The sequence below is a fragment of the Protopterus annectens genome, chromosome 7.part0, assembly GCF_019279795.1.
Source record: "Protopterus annectens isolate FY-2018-M chromosome 7.part0, PAN1.0, whole genome shotgun sequence".
NCBI classification, from domain to species: domain Eukaryota; kingdom Metazoa; phylum Chordata; order Ceratodontiformes; family Protopteridae; genus Protopterus; species Protopterus annectens.
Genome location: NC_056739.1, coordinates 522,158,772 through 522,175,167, shown reverse-complemented (window position 1 = coordinate 522,175,167; position 16,396 = coordinate 522,158,772).

The following is a 16,396-nucleotide window of genomic DNA, read 5'->3' as shown; positions in this document are numbered from 1 at the left end:
GACTGGGAGCATTACTCTAGCTCCAACACTCTAGCCCAAAGGTTCCTAGAATTTATAAATTCAAATGCTATGGAACAACTTGTTACCACTCCCACAAGAGGGGAAAACATACTGGACGTGATAATCACCAACATGGGGACTCTATGCTCCAGACCAGAAGTGTATCCCTCATTGGTAAGATCAGACCATAAACTAATCTCACTGGATATTCACATCCCAACTCCACCCCCTGCCCTGAAAACCACAGTGAAAAACTTCTCTAATGCAAATTTCACACTCCTCAAAACCGAGGTGGAATCCTTCAAAGCCCAGACCACAGAATCCTTTATAAACGCATTCTATGAACACCTTCAGGAATGCATGGATCATGCAATCCCAAATAAAACCAAGTCCCAATCCTCCAAAGGCAGACGTCCTGCCTGGTGGACCCCAGCCATAAACAAACTATACAATAGAAGGAGGAAGCTACTACATGATAGAGCAAAATCCCAAAAAGAGAAGGCATCTCTGATCAGTATTACCAAAAAACTACGGTCACTCATAAAATCGTCTAAGGCCAGCTTCGAGAGAAAAATTGCACAGGACACTAAGGATAATCACAAGGCTTTCTTTAGTTATGTTAGGAACCTGGGTGGGAATTCCCAAATATGCTCAGAATTAGGCCAAAATGACAAAAAATACACCAAACCCACAGACATTGCCAACATCCTAGCTGACAGGTTCAGCACAAACTCCCCCCCCCCCACCAAAAGGGCAAATATCTATCCCAGCAAAGTGCTGCCCCCTGACATCTCGGATGCTCAGGTAAGAGCTGCCCTCTCTAAAGCAAAAAACACAGCATCAATGGGACCAGACGGTGTCCCGGGCTGCGTCCTACATGAAATCCAAGAAGAGCTAAATCCAAACATAAAACTACTGCTCAATCTCAGCCTTGCTACAGGATATGTACCCAAAGAGTGGCGTACAGCAACAGTGGTTCCTCTCCACAAAGATGGTGCCTCAATGGATCCTGGAAACTATCGCCCCATAAGCCTGACTAGCTTGGACTGCAAAGCTATGGAAAGGATCATCATGGACCTCATAAATAAAGATATTGGGGACCTACAGACACTGGATCCTACCCAGTTTGGCTTTGTTAAGGGCAGATCCTGCCTCTTAAACCTGGTTGATTTCTTTGAAACAGTCACTAAGGCCATTGACAAGGGGAAGGTGGTCCACACAGCCTACCTGGACCTCGCAAAAGCCTTTGATACAATACCCCATTCGGGCATTATAGATAAGCTCACCAGCTTAAAAATAAACCACTATGTCACTAGATGGGTTTCAAACTGGCTCAAGGACAGAACCCACATGGTTTGAATTGCTGGAGCCATGTCAAACTCCAAACCAGTTATAAGTGGCATCCCACAAGGCTCAGTCCTGGGACCTCTCTTGTTCGGTATATATTTCTCAGAGGTACAGGCCAACACGGAAGGACTGTGGCTGACCAAGTTTGCAGACGACTGCAAACTGGGTGCCATAATCGACACTCCACCCAACACAAGCATCCTCCAAAAGGGCCTCATAGAAACAGACAACTGGTGCCAGAGCCATGGCCTCAAGCTAAATGCCAAAAAGTGTATAGTCATCCCCTTTGGCAAAAATAAAGTTACCACAAATTACCACATAGGTGGTAATCCATTAAGTACAGAAGAAGTAATTAGGGACCTGGGGACTCAAGTTGATAGCAATCTCTCATTTGACAACCACGTGGCCAAAGTGGTTAGAAAAACATTTTATATAGCCCACCTAATCATGAAGGGATTCACATCTAGATCAGGGGAGGGCATCGTGCCTCTTTACTCATCCCTCATCAGGCCCATAATTGAGTACAATGCCCCTTTTGGGATGTACCTTACCAGACACTTACAGCAACTGGAAAGACCCCAAAAGTACCTCACCAAGAGGATCAAAGGGCTCAAACAGATGCCATATGCTGCCCGGTTAAAGAAACTCCAGCTCTACTCAGTGGCATACTGCCTGCTCAGAGGCGATCTGTGCCTGACGTATAAAGCCATGTCCAACTCGGAATTAATGGACATGCTGCATCTCAGAAAATCCAAATCCCATCGAGCTATGCGCTCCAGAGACTTGAACCTCAGCACTGAAATAAATAGGACATTCTGGAGGGACAGATTCATAACCCAGAGGCTCCCTTCACTCTGGAATAAAATCCCAGTCCAGGTTAGGCAGAGTCCCACATTGACTCTCTTCAAGAGGAATCTTGATGAGTGGATGGGAGATCATAGGTTTACCCCGGGTATCACTTCTGTGTCACTGTTAGACAGAGGCACAGTATTCTAACCTCGAAAAAGGGCATAGCAAAATTATTTTAAAATGGGTGGCGAAAGCCAAACACACTCTGGCTAGGCTTATAAATGCCCTAGGGCAGATAGCCTAGTATGAACCTATGAACCTGTGTATTACTCCTTTGAAATAATACAATCTGGAAAGCAAAGGTTAACACAGGACTGCAATGCATACTAGCTGCTTCCCAGAACAGCCTCAGTTATTTCATGCTGTCAATGCCACATTTACTGTAAAGAACCTGTACACATTCTATTTCTACAACAACATACCAGACTAAACACAACAGTTTGTGTATAGTTTTATTACAGTGAAATTACACTTTTATTAATGGACATCCTGTGGATAAATATTACCTCGACAAACAGTAGAGGCCTCCAGACTGACCCTTGATGTACACTGCTTTGGAAGACTCTACTACTAGAGGTGGGTTTCACTACTTTGATCAAGTGGGTACTGTCATTGAGCCAGTTAGCTACCCATCTGGTAACATGCAGGTTGATGCCTAGCTGTGAAGGCATATGTATCCTGGGGGTCTATATTATAACATCAAAGTCTTACAACTTTGAATGTTATAACATCAAACCAGTAGAGCGAACGCTGGAAATAGCGAAGCTTCAGAGCACTGAATACTTTCCTAGGGAAAGTATTCATTGGGCCGTTTCTGCAGCTTCACTATTTCCTCGACTGTGGAGAGAAGGTTACGGACCGGGTTAAGGTAAGTGTGTGAATGAAGGTGAGTGTGCGATTGGTCATGGGTTAGGTTAGTTAGGTTTAGGGCGTGGGTATAGGGATGACAGTGGCTGACCTCTGTGCAGATGGGATGACACCGGTGCTCAGACTTTGGTTGACTTCAGTGCATAATGGATCTGAGAGCTCATGCCTGTGTTCATATAGGATGCAGACAAGGATGGTATCAGGCCTATGGAGACTTCTGTGTGTTGTTTTTGAGAGAGCATTATGGACCTGCTTCCTGATGATAAGGGGATGGGGGGCAGGTGCTGTGCATGAACATGTGGTACTGATGGGGGAACAGGGGGGGTGATGTTTACACTTAAGCTGTCTGCAGCCAGTTGCCTATATCTATGCTTTATGTGGTGTTATTGACTACCACTACAGAGCAGATTTGTGTGTTGCCTCTGTGATTGCATACACATGTATGGAAGGCCTAGTGATTGGCCTTGGTGGATGTGTCTACTTTGCACTCAAAGATAGCCTTAGGGTAATTCACCTGTGACCTTATTTGCTTGTGCAGGCCAAGGTGGCATTGCTTCCAGTAAGGCATCTGTTCCTTCTTGGACGTGTCCAGCAATTATTTCCACCTATTATGGTATTTGTGTATTGCTTCTGTCCACCACAGATGTTTACCCTACCTTGAGGGAGATGATGTTGTCCTGTCAGGTGTTGCTGAGCCCATACAGCTGTCGGTGCCCACATAGTATTGTGGTGTGTGCCTAGAAACTACTGTTAGCTCCAACCGATGGGACATTGGCTGTAAAGCTACTTCTACCTGCTCTGAGGAGATTTATATTGATTTCTGTAAAGTTAATTATGTTTGACTCTGACAAGGGGGGGCAGTGGAGATGGTGACCTGAACAGTGATGGCTATGTGGTCAGATCTTACCAAGGAGTATGACACTGTAGGAGTGCTACAGTGGCTACTCATGTTAGTTAGGACCAGGTACAGGATATTTCCACTTATCATAGGAGTGTTGACCAGCTGATCCACTGCATTGCCATTGACAAAGCATTCATGTTCAGGTGGCATAGGTTATGCACACTATGGTTGGGTAGTTGAAGTCACCCAGGAGCATGGTAGATTATTGAATCCTTACAGATTCGAGCAAGACCCAATATTTGTGGTGGGAGTACATAGTCATGGTTGGAGGCCTGTAGCTAGCTATGATTTGAGTAGGTGTTTTGTCTACTGTTAACTGCACTTGGGATGTCTCCCATGCATCATACTCTTTAGCCAGCCTGGAGGTGTGCATGTGTATGATAATGTTCAACACTCCACCTCATGTGGCTTTGCAGCCCTCCATCTGGGGTCTAAATGTATAATGGGATGAGCAACATGGCAAGGTTAGTGTGCTCTCCACAGCTACAAAGCAGGTGTCAGTGACTGCATAAATGGCATCCTATAGGACAAGGTGCACTTGCATTGGCATGGATTTCATGCTAAGATACCTAGCTCCTGTTAGAGCAAGACACCTGCACAAAGGCACACATCACTGGTGGGCAAAGGTCAGAAAATAGTGTCACTTTATGAATCTAGCTGAAACACACTTATTTGCCAGTAAAGATAGTGTTGCATTCACAGGTCTATTCTGCAGGATATGACATCTGACAATCAAATGTATGCTATTATGTTATGACTTCTGTCTTTAATGTGTTGCCAGTGATGTGCCAGACAATACACAACTGTATGAGGCATTGACTATAAAAATGAGGCAGACATGTGGTCAGTCTGCAAAACTCTGGACAGTTGTCAGGTATGGGCTCAGTATATAACAATCAGTTCAACACACACTTCTGCGCTTGTTGTGTACTATGCACATTCCCTATATAAGTCTCTTACATTTGTAAGACAAGCATATGTATCATAGTAATATTCACAGGTGACATATGAATATTTAAAACATCCTAGGTAGCTGGTCTAGCAGTGTCACACTCATTATTGGACAACAGACACTCCAGTAGTAGTCATATATGAGCTGACCTTTGCTGAGGTAACTCAGGGGTAAGAGATATGATCCATGTCAATGCAGACAGGGCAAGCAGGAATGGCCATAGGTGCCAGACAGCAGCATGTGAGTCCAGCAGGTCTTGTTGTGATCTAGTGTTCAACTTCCTATTTGACAGTATTGCATCCCCACATCTGTATTCTACTACAAGCTTATGTGATTGACATACATGTTCTAGTGCTGAAGAGTTTCCTCAGAATAATGCAAATGGTTAAGTTTGTGAGTCACAGTCTATCTTTGGTAGATGGGTTCAGACCTGTGTTGCATAGGAAGCAGCTTGCCTTTTGTAGGTAATGTTCATGAGCAGTTGATGGCCTGTGCACCAATCAGTGTCTCCCACTTGCTACTTTAATCCAGAGCAGCTGTGTGGTCTTTCCATTAGCCAATGTCATAGCAACATAGTGCTATAATTAAGTCTTTCATGTGGGCCTTGCCCCTTTTCTTTGCCTGTGTGGACGTTATGAAGGTGTGGGGACTACATCTTCACAGACAGACATAATTTAAAATTCAAATAATTTTAACACTGCTTTCCCATGTAAAAATAAAGTGCCTGTCTTGGTACTCCAACCATGAATGGCTGCATGCAAAACCAGGATTCTAACCACTATGCTATCTCATCATAAAGATTTTAGCTATATATGTTTATCTCCTATGGGATGTTTAAGCAATGCTGAGCAGAGAGCCATAATGTGCACACCTGCTCATGCTATGCGTAAACATACCTTAGAATGGAAAGAAAAGTAACAAACCCACTTTATTTACATGTATTTGTACTCCTTGTCAGTCACAGTAAGGAAATTTGTGAAGGGACACATAGGGACAGATTTTAATTATTGCTCTTACAAACTTAGGAAGTGTGACGGTGGTTTTCTAGCAAATCAATGGCAAATCACTCAGGGTTTAAGTCAGAACATACTGACAGACATTTGGGTTTCAGACTTCATACCCTTTAAGAAATCCGTAATAATGCAAACCTTTTATTCTAGCAACTTTCTGGGTTTGTAAGTGCAATATTTAAAAAGTGTCACTATTTTTGTGCCTTTGTCCCCCCCATTATTTATGGCTTTGTACAGCTAGCTTGCTCTAGGAGGTTGAGCGGTATGTGAGGCAGGCATCTGGACATTCTGCAGAAACCTGTACAGTTAAGGGCTATAGCTATATGGCACTTTAAAATGGCAGACATTTGTCTTTCAGTCTTCATACCCTTCATGAAGTCCGTGCTTCTGCAAACCTTTTGTTCTATCACATTTCCAGGTTTGTAAGTGCGATATTTAAAAAGTGTCCCTATTTTTGTGCCTTTGTTCCCTCCATTATTTTTGGTTTTGTACAGCTTTCTTGCTCTAGGAGCTTGAGAGGTATGTGAAGCAGGCATCTGGGCATTCTGTGGAAATCTGTACAGTTCAGGTCTATGGCAGTATAGCACTTTTACAATGCATGGGGTTTCTGCATTGCTTTCTTGCTCCCCTAGCCATTTCAGTATCTGTGGACACTGAAATACTCATTTTATGTGATTTCCATGTCCGCGGACACTGAAATGCTTTTAAGAAGTGCCATACGACACTTCTGAGTGCAGGAGGCATGTTCGATTTATGTGCACTATCTAAACATGCCCCCCCTGCTCAGTAGTGTTCAAAACCATTTACTCTTAGCAGCAGCACACCTTCATGAATATGCAAGGCACACTGCTGTTAAAGCTAATGGTAAATAGACATGGTTCACTCCATGCAGGAATAGCATTATTCCTGCACGGAGCTTATTGAATCCCAGGGAAAGATAAAAACAGTGCCTTGACAGCTGCATATGCATAAACTGTGAAGCACAATATGTAACAATAACCACAATATGAAGGATGTAGCACAATAGCAGTTACCATGTTTAGCAGACTCATTGATTAAGCAAGAAATCTTGACTCCTCAGTGAATGAATGTGATTGCCTGTTTACAAAAATACAGTAGTGAAGAGGTATGAAAGTTTGGGGATCCCAGTCAAAGACAATGATCTAGAACATTTGCAGGTTTTTCACTACAGTAGCATTACCTGAAGTGTAAAAAAGGTTCCATGGGGAAAAAGTGCTTAACCTGAATACACTTGGCCAATACCCCTATAGTACCGGTACCCTAAAACAGTTAAATATTATGAGGGTCATTAAATCTGAAGGTTACCAAAAATACATACACACGTGTATGTAGGGAACATTGACTCAAGCACAGACATAACTCTGCAGGGTTCAGTGCAAGTGCATAAGAAGATGTGGGACCATAAGGCTTTGTTTGCTAGCATCTTGTAATTTATAGATACCAGGGTAGCCCTCAGTAGCATGTGCTATCACCTGACTGGCACACACAAGTTGCCATGTATGCCTCCTTCCACAGATCCTAGGTAAGTACTAGGCTAGCTGCAACAGGGGCCATTTAAGCCTAGCCAATTTCCTTTCAAATGTGAGAATCAAACCTTGTACCTTATGTCTGATACCAACCCCCAACCCCAAAAACAAGCACAATGATTAAATGTCACACCTAAGAGATCTTCATATACAGTAATGTCATTATTACGGGTATTTACCCCTCTTGCACATCATACAGTATCATATCTACACAACTAACAGCAAATTAAATCAAGTCAGTCATCAAAATGCTTCCCTCCCCATCTCATATCATCTGACCACCTAGCAGTATTCTTCTGTCTTTAAAATACAGTTTAAAATCTAAACAATATACACAATTATGCACTCTGACTGAAAAGCAAATAACCTCTTAGGTTAAAAATTGTGTATTAGGCTCAGACCACTTGGGGACTTTTTAAGCCTAGCCATGCATCCTAAATTGATGACTCTGGCAGTTGAATCCTTTACAGAGTGCCTTTGCCCATTGTTGTAACCCAAGCATACTAAAAAATGCTAGACCCATGTGTAAAAAAAAGACACTATTTGTGCTAGCATGTCTAGCAGAAGTTTTGTACTTAATCTCAGATTAACCTGTGTATTATATGTCAACATGATGAGCTACATAACAGCCACATAGTAGCCAAATATTCAACTAGTCAGGATGAGAAACAAAAGATGAGGGAACCAGCAAGTGGGGATGACAAACTGCCAGTGGTAAGTTGTTTGGAAAGAACTGGAGTGCCAAACTATCACAAGAATGTATATCCTATCTTAGTAGATGGTAAATAGGTCACTGCTAAGGGAGAAACAGCTTCTGATATAATCACTGTGAGGCCTGAAATGGTTAGAGAATAACAGTACTTGCTTGGACAGTCCAATCCAGTCAGAGCTTAGAGAGATACCCCCATTAAAAATACATTTGACTAGACTTCATCTTGACTGGGACGATGGAAGAGGAAGCAAGCAGGTAGGTGTGTTTGAGGATATTCCTGCAGATGTCCTGATTGTGAAGGATTTTGATGATCCTGTACCTAGTGTGCATGCAATGACACACAAGATCAGAGACAGGCATGTAAGTCCGGTAGCCTGGGGAGACACAGACAGATCTCATACCTGAAGCTGTGACTGGTGTGGTGGCTGTTTCAGAAAAGGAGCTATCCTGTAACAGTAAGTCTGAAAGTGAGCCACAGCTGCTGGTAGGTACTGATGTTCCCTTGGACATTATGACTGCAAGGACAGAGGTGAGTGGTAGTACTCAGACTAACAATGAAGGACAGCTGTCAGATGTTACTGGGCTTCCTGTGGAAGGGGACCTTGGGAGGCTCACAATGGTAGAGTTGAAACAGGCTCAACTTATGGAACCTATATTACAAAGCTTGGGCAAGGTGGCTAAGGAGATACCTGAGGCTCAACGAAGAAGGGAATCTGTATACTGGAAAAAAGGTTTATTGTATAGAAAGTGGACTCCTGAAAGTGGGCTAGAAGTTGAGGTAATACAGTAGTTGGTAGTGCCTAAAATTTACCTTTTGCCGCTTTTTGCCATAGCACATGACATCCCTTTTTCAGGACATATGGGTATAAAACATACTAAGAGATATATTATGCAGAATTTTTATTGGCCTAGGATTGCAAAGGATGTGATAGGATATTGTAGGACTTGTAAACAGTGCGAAATAGTTGGAAAGGCATTTGACAAGGTTAATGCTACATTAATGCCTTTGCCTGTAATTGAAGACCCATTTCAGATGTTGGCCATGGTTACTGTGGGACCCCTGAGTACTCCAAGTTCCACAGGGAAGAAATGTATCCTGGTGGTAGTCGATTATGTTAACAGATACACTGGCACAATAGCTCTGCCATCTATTTCTGGCAGAGAAGGTGGCAAAGTGCATTGCTACAAATTTTCAGCAAGGTATGTTTTCCAATGCAGATACTGACTGACTGAGGAGCCAACTTCATGTCAGACATGCTGACTTGTTTGTGGAAGCATTGTGGGGTGAAACAACTAAAGATCTCCCCCTATCATCACCAGAATAATGGTCTTGTGGAGAGGTTAAACTATACATTAAAGGCTATGTTATGACCATTTTCAGACCAGTTTAAAAGGGTAAAGTTAACCATTAAACCCAGCAAGTGTCAAGTGGGAGTGGCAGAGGTCACTTGATTAGGACACAGAGTAGGGAGTGGTAAGATTTGGCCAGAACCTGCCAAAGTGGAAGTTAATCAAGCATGGCCAGTTCTTGTTACTAGAAAGCAAGTAAGAACATTTCTAGGGGTAGCGGGGTAATATAGAAAATGTGTACCCAATTATAGTACAATAGCTGTACCCCTTACTTACTGACCTAACTAGGAAAAATAAACTAGATAAGGTAGTGTGGACCAGTGATTGTGAGCAGGCATTCCAAAAACTTAAAGAGATTTTTGGAGAACCCTGTGTTACCAGCCCAGATTATAGCAAATACTTTGTTGTGCAAGTAGATTCTTCAAATTATGGGGTGGGGGCTGTACTTGACCAAGTTTCCTCAGAAACAGAAGAGCACCCAGTGGTACATCTTAACCGCAGACTTCAACCTAGGGAAGAATGTTATTCAGCTGTGGAGAAAGAATGTCAAGCCATAGTATGAGCATTGCAGAAGCTGCAGCCCTATCATTATGGAAGAAAATGCACTGTACTCATAGATCATAACCCTTTAACATAGCTAAATAGAGTCAGCAAGCAAAATGCCAAGTTACTAAGGTGGAGTCTGGGGTTGCAAGCATATAACATGACAATACAACACTGCAGTGAGGTTAGTAATGCCAATGCAGATGGATTGTCCAGGACAGGAGTGGATTGATATATTCCCAGGCAGACCCATTTTTCGCAAACATTTCAAGGGTCACATGAAAATTGTGCTTGAGTCATGTGGGGGGGAAATACTGAGAAATTAGACACTGTTATCTGTGCTAGCATGCCTGCTGAAGTTTTGAACATCATTTCAGATTAATCGGTGTATTGTATGCCAGCATGACTAGCTATAATATTGTAAATAAGTTCTTAAATGTTGATTAATACTTTGTTTGTATGGGAAGTTTAAAAAGTTGAATAGTCTTCTGTTACATGTCTAACTGCACATTTGTACAGGAGATTCTAAATGCAGATTGTCTCAGAGTCAGGTGATCTACAGATTATGTCATAGGAATGTGTTCAGTTGCTCTGTGTTTACTGTCAGAAACTGAAAGACAGGAAAGAACTTTAAAAGAACAGATGTCTATTGATTTTCAAAAAGTGAAATGAAAAAAATAACTGGAACAGTTAAGACAGTCAACCTAGTATATAAAAGAGCCTGCTGAAGACAGTTTGAACAACTGAGTTCAGTACACAGCAGTAGTTCAGTTCAGTTCAATAGTACTTGTGTTCACAGTTGTATTGAGCAATGAACACCCAAAGGACTCACCAATAATTGTAAGCCTGCCTTTGCTCTCTTGTAATATTTTGTTAGATCAGGGACAATGTTCTTCAGTTAGGTAGGAAATTGTAGCTAATTAGTCAGGGTTTTTCTAAATGTTGTATTTCTATACTTCAGTATTAATTTTATTTTCCTGGTGATTGAATTGTTTTTTTTTTATTTAAATTTCTGTTTCACATTTGTAATAATTTTGCTCACTATTAAATATTTTATTATGTTACATTGTGGCTGGTCAATTTGTGCATTCATTAATGATTTGAGAGTGATTATACCTACTTTGATAATTCCTGGGCCACTCTAAAATCCTTGCTGCTTTCGGTCATATGCTACCATTTGTTTTGATATCTAATTTTAATAATTGGACACCCCTTTGACAGGGTATTAAGCCACTCTGAGTAGTGGTACTATTTTACCATATAATTTGGGGGAAAAGACACAGCTGGACATCTGTGTCAGAATTTCCCAGAAGTATTTGGATGTATGTGATTCAATTTATTTAAGTGTGAGTTTATCAGAGATCTTAAATTGGGACACATTACTCTTAAGAGTGTAATAAAGAGCTGCATTAGGGGTGGGCAGAAGTATACACTGCAATTCCAGTTTATAGAATGTGTTCCTGTTGTGCTAGTGAGAGAAAATTGTGAAATATTATTCCTGTTTAAGTGACAGTCTCACATTGAAGATAGTAGTGAAGATTGAAGTTCCTTAGTTACTGATCCAGGATTGTAGGGGTCATCACATATTGGTGGCAGCTCAGTGAGATATTAATCGGATGTCACACCATGTCAACTAAAACTGCCATAATAAACAAACCATCTTTCTCCACTATACATCATTCTGGAGTCATCCACCCCAACCAAGGTCCCATACAAATCCCAAATCAAAGAACACACATTAAAAGTTTAAAAATAGTCACACTAAACCTTAGAAGCACATGCCAAACAATTACATGTTTTCATGCCTGGATGACTCAACACGACCTAGCTATCCTAGCCACAACAAAGACATGGCTAAAACTTGAAATAAAATATGCTGAAATACTATCCCCAGTTATAATATTATTAGGCTTGATAGAACACATAAATAAGTAGGTGGAAGAGCTATAATCTTCCAAAATATGCTTCCAGTAACTCCCTATGCAGGCACAATCTCAGAATTTGGGAAAGCAGAAATCCTAATTTCATTCCTAAAACTTCATAGAGCCAAGAACATGTGCATTGTTGTGCTATAAATTACCACAGGAAAGAACTTCCAGTACTTGAAAACATACTCTCCTAGATAGCAGATATAATCACAAGTTAAATTATTCTCATGGGTGATGTAAATATTGACTGGTAGTCTTCATCTGCAAATTTAGCAATCAACAGTATGAACCTCTTTGGATTCACTGAACTTGGTAATACTCTAACAATATATGGAAAAAATAGCCCTTAATAATCTATCCTGGACTGGACTCTGGTTAAAAACTCATCTAATTTTACCTCCTCAGGTACCCTCCATGATACACTAACTGACCACCTGCCAGCTTATACCCACAGTAATATTACACAACTAACAAAGGAATATAAGCTCAAAAAAGGAATTCCCAATCCACCTCTACTACATTCAACTTATAACTGTGCATAAAGTCATACACAAACTGTTAGTCTACCCATCTCTTACCACTTAATCCCTATATATTTCCCTAAAAGAACTCCCAGGTCAGAAGACAAACTTCTCACCATAAATAAACCAAATAAATTCCCGAACAAAACCTACACTCATACTCAACAGCAAAAAAATTGAACCCCTACCCATAACCACCAGAACTATTTATAATCTACCCACCTTTAAATGCTCCATAAAAAAAATACTTTTAAAAATCATGGACCTGTTCCTGTGACAATCCTGGCCAGATGTATTCACAATATTTCACTCACCTCCTTTCAAACTTAGTCATACCTTGGTGCCCTCTCCAACCTCTTACTTTCTTTCTTTTGTTTTCCCCACTACCTGACCATATCCACTTTCTCTCTGCAGACCTTTCTTCTGCCTCTTTCTCTTTCCTCCCTACTCAACTAAGCTACCTGAAGATACCCCACCATGCAGTCTTCTTATAATCTCCTTTTCTCTCCATTCTTACTTTTATAACTTTAATATGAACTATGAATGACCTCTCTCATTTGTATGGAGATCACAGTAGAGTGGGGATCAGGGAATTTCCCCTTTTCCCCACTGTGGCATGATCTCAGAGCTGGAATATATCATGTCTAGGAGTGTGGGATGTGCAGGGTACATGCCACCCCCCCCCCACTGCAAAACATAGAATTTTGTTTTGTTTCATTTGAGTTTCCATAAACTCAAACATATGGTCTCAGCCATATAGGTTCATAGGTTCATAGGTAGGTACTAGGCTATATGCCCAAAGGCATTTATAAGCCTAGCCAGAATGTGTTGGCTTTCGACGCCCCCTTAGATTAGTTCCCTGTGCCTCTATGCAGCAAAGTCACTGAAGTGATCCCCGGGGTAAACTTTCTGTTTCCCATCCACTCATCAAGGTTTCTCTTGAAGAGTGTTAGTGAGAAGCTCTGCCTAATGTAGATTGGAATCTTGTTCCAAAGCAAGGGAAGTTGCTGGGACAGGAATCTATCCCTCCAGCATGTCTTATTTATTGTTGTGGTGAGGTTTAGATCCCTAGAGCATGTGGCACGAGGGGATAAGGTTTTCATTAGGTTGGGAGGGTGGCCTAATGTTTAAGGTGTTTGTCTTACAAGCACAGGGTGCAGGGTTTGAGTTTCACAAGGGATAATTGGTTAGGCTTACAATGGCTCACAAGGGCAGTTAGGCTAGTACTAACCTATGAACCTTGAGCATGTACATTAATTCTGGGTTGGACATGGCCTTGTATGTCAGGCAGAGATCACCTCTGAGTAGATGGTATGCAACCGAGTACAGCTGGAGTTTCTTCAGTCAAGCTGCATAGGGCATCTGTTTGAGGCCAGTGTTCCTCTTGGTGAGGTACTTCTGTGGTCTTTCCAGCTGTTGCAGGTGTCTTGTAAGGTACATCCCAAATGGGGCATTGTACTATATTGTACTCTATGATGGGTCTGATGAGTGATGATTAGAGGGGCACATTGACCTCTTTTGATGTGGCTGCAAACCCTTTTGTGATTAGGAGGGCCACATAAAAGGATGTTCTAACCACTTTGGCAATGTGATTATCAAAGGAGAGATTGCTATCTACTTGGGTCCCCAGATCCCTTGTTACATTTTTTGTATTTAGGGGGCTACCACCTATGTGGTAGTTTGTGTGTACTTTGTTTTTTCCAAAGGGGATGACTATGCACTTTTTGGCATTTAGCTTGAGGCCATGATTTTGACACCAGTGAGACCCTATTGGCGGATGTCTGTGTCAGCTGGAGAGTCAATTATAGCCCCTAGTTTGCAGTTGCCTGTGAACTTGGTCAGCCATAGTCCTCCTGTGTTTCCCTGTACCTCTGAGAAGTATATACCGAACAGGAGGGGTCCTAGGATTGATCCCTGGGGAATGCCACTTGTAAATGGTTTAGAGTCAGACCTAGCTCCCACAACTCTCACCATGTGGGTTTTGTCTATGAGCCAATTGGCAACCCATCTTGTGACATAGGGGTTTATGTTCAGGCTGGTGAGCTTGTCTATAATACCAGAATGGGGAATGGTGTTGAAGGCCTTTGCAAGGTCTAGGTGTGCTGTGTGTACCACCTTTCCCTCATCTATAGCCTTGGTAACTGTCTCAAAGAAGTCCACCAGGTATAGGAGGCAGGGTCCAGTGTTTGGAGGTTCCCAATATCTCTGTTAATGAGTTCCCTGATGATGCACATCATAGCCTTGCAGACCAAGCTAGTCAGGCTTATAGGGCAATAGTTCCCGGGGTCTGTTGTGGCTCTACATTTGTGGAGTGGAATAACTGTTGCTGTGCAGCACTCTCTGGGTACGTAGCCTGTGGAGAGGCTGAGTTTGAACAGTGTGTTTAGGTGTGCTCATGTAGGACACAGCCTGGGACACTATCTGGTGTCATTAATGCTGTGTTTTTGGCTTTGGAGAGGGCTGTTTTAACCTGAGTGTCTGTGATTTCAGGGGCTCTACATTCTTCTGGTATGGTTATGGGCCCTTTTGGGGTAAAGTTTGCACTGAACCTGTCTGCCAGGATGTTGGCAATATCGGTTGGTTCAGTACATTTTGTGCCATTCTGCATTAACTCCGAACAGATCTGAGCCTTGCCACTTAGATTCTTGACATAGCTAAAGAATGCCTTGTGGTTATCTTTGGAGTCCTTAGCAATTTTTCTTTCGAAGCTTGCCTTGGACAGTTTTATGAGGGGTCATAGTTTCTTGCTAATACTGATCAGGGATGTCTTCCCTTCTTGGGATTTTACTCTTTTCTGAGCTAGTTTCCTCCTTCTATTGTATAGCTTGTTTATGGCAGGGGTCCACTAGACTGTTTCCTTTTCTTGGAGGAGTGAGTCTTGGTTTTGCTTGGGATAGCATGATCCATGCATTCTTGTAGGTGCACTTAGAATGCATTAGTAAAGGATTTTGTAGCTTGGACAACGTTATCCTTTAGCATGGGGGCTTTGAAACTTTCCACCTTAGTCTTAAGTAATGTGAAGTTTGCTTTTGAAAAGTTTTTCATGTTTTTTTCCTTTTCCGGGGGTGGGGGTGGAATGTGGATATCCAAAGTGCTTTGTTTATGGTCAGATCTAACCAGCGAGGGGTTGACCTCTGGTGTGAAACATCGGAGGTCAACCCTTTGCTGGTTAGATTGAGGGGTTGACCTCTGGTATGGAACACCGGTCGCCCATGTTGGTGATGACCAGGTCTAATATGCTGTCATCTCTGGTGGGAGTGTTGACCAGTTGATCCAGGGCATTTGAGTTTATAAATACTAGGAAATGTTGGGCAAGGGAGTTAGTACTTGAGTAGTTCTCTCAATTAATGTTTGGGTAGTTGAAATCACCCAATATTAGGGTGTTTGGTAAGACCTTTATGTTTCCCAGTGTTTCTAGAAACACAGAATATTCTGGGACATGGTGGGTGATCTGTAGCAAGCTGCAATTTTAATTGCAGCTTTGCTCATTGTTAGTTGCACGTGGATGATCTCTGAAGCATCATGATGTGCCACTAACCTAGAGTTGTGGGTATCCTTGATGAATATGGATACTCCCCCGCCTTTTGTATTTCGGTCCGGGTTCTGTGGCTGAAATGTATGGTATGAGTTGTAGCCTGCTAGTGCTGGGGTGCTCTCTGGAGCCTTAAACCAGGTTTCTGTTACTGCACATATATCAATTTTCTCCATACTGAGAGTGCCTCTAGTGCATGAAGTTTGAGCTTTAGACTTCTGTCATTGAGTAACACTACCCACAGATTTTTGTTACTTGTGCTATTTACGGTGGTCGGTTTGTCTTTTGAGCCTTGCCTAAAAAAGACACTATGGGGGTGGCAAGGGCCTTGGCCAGT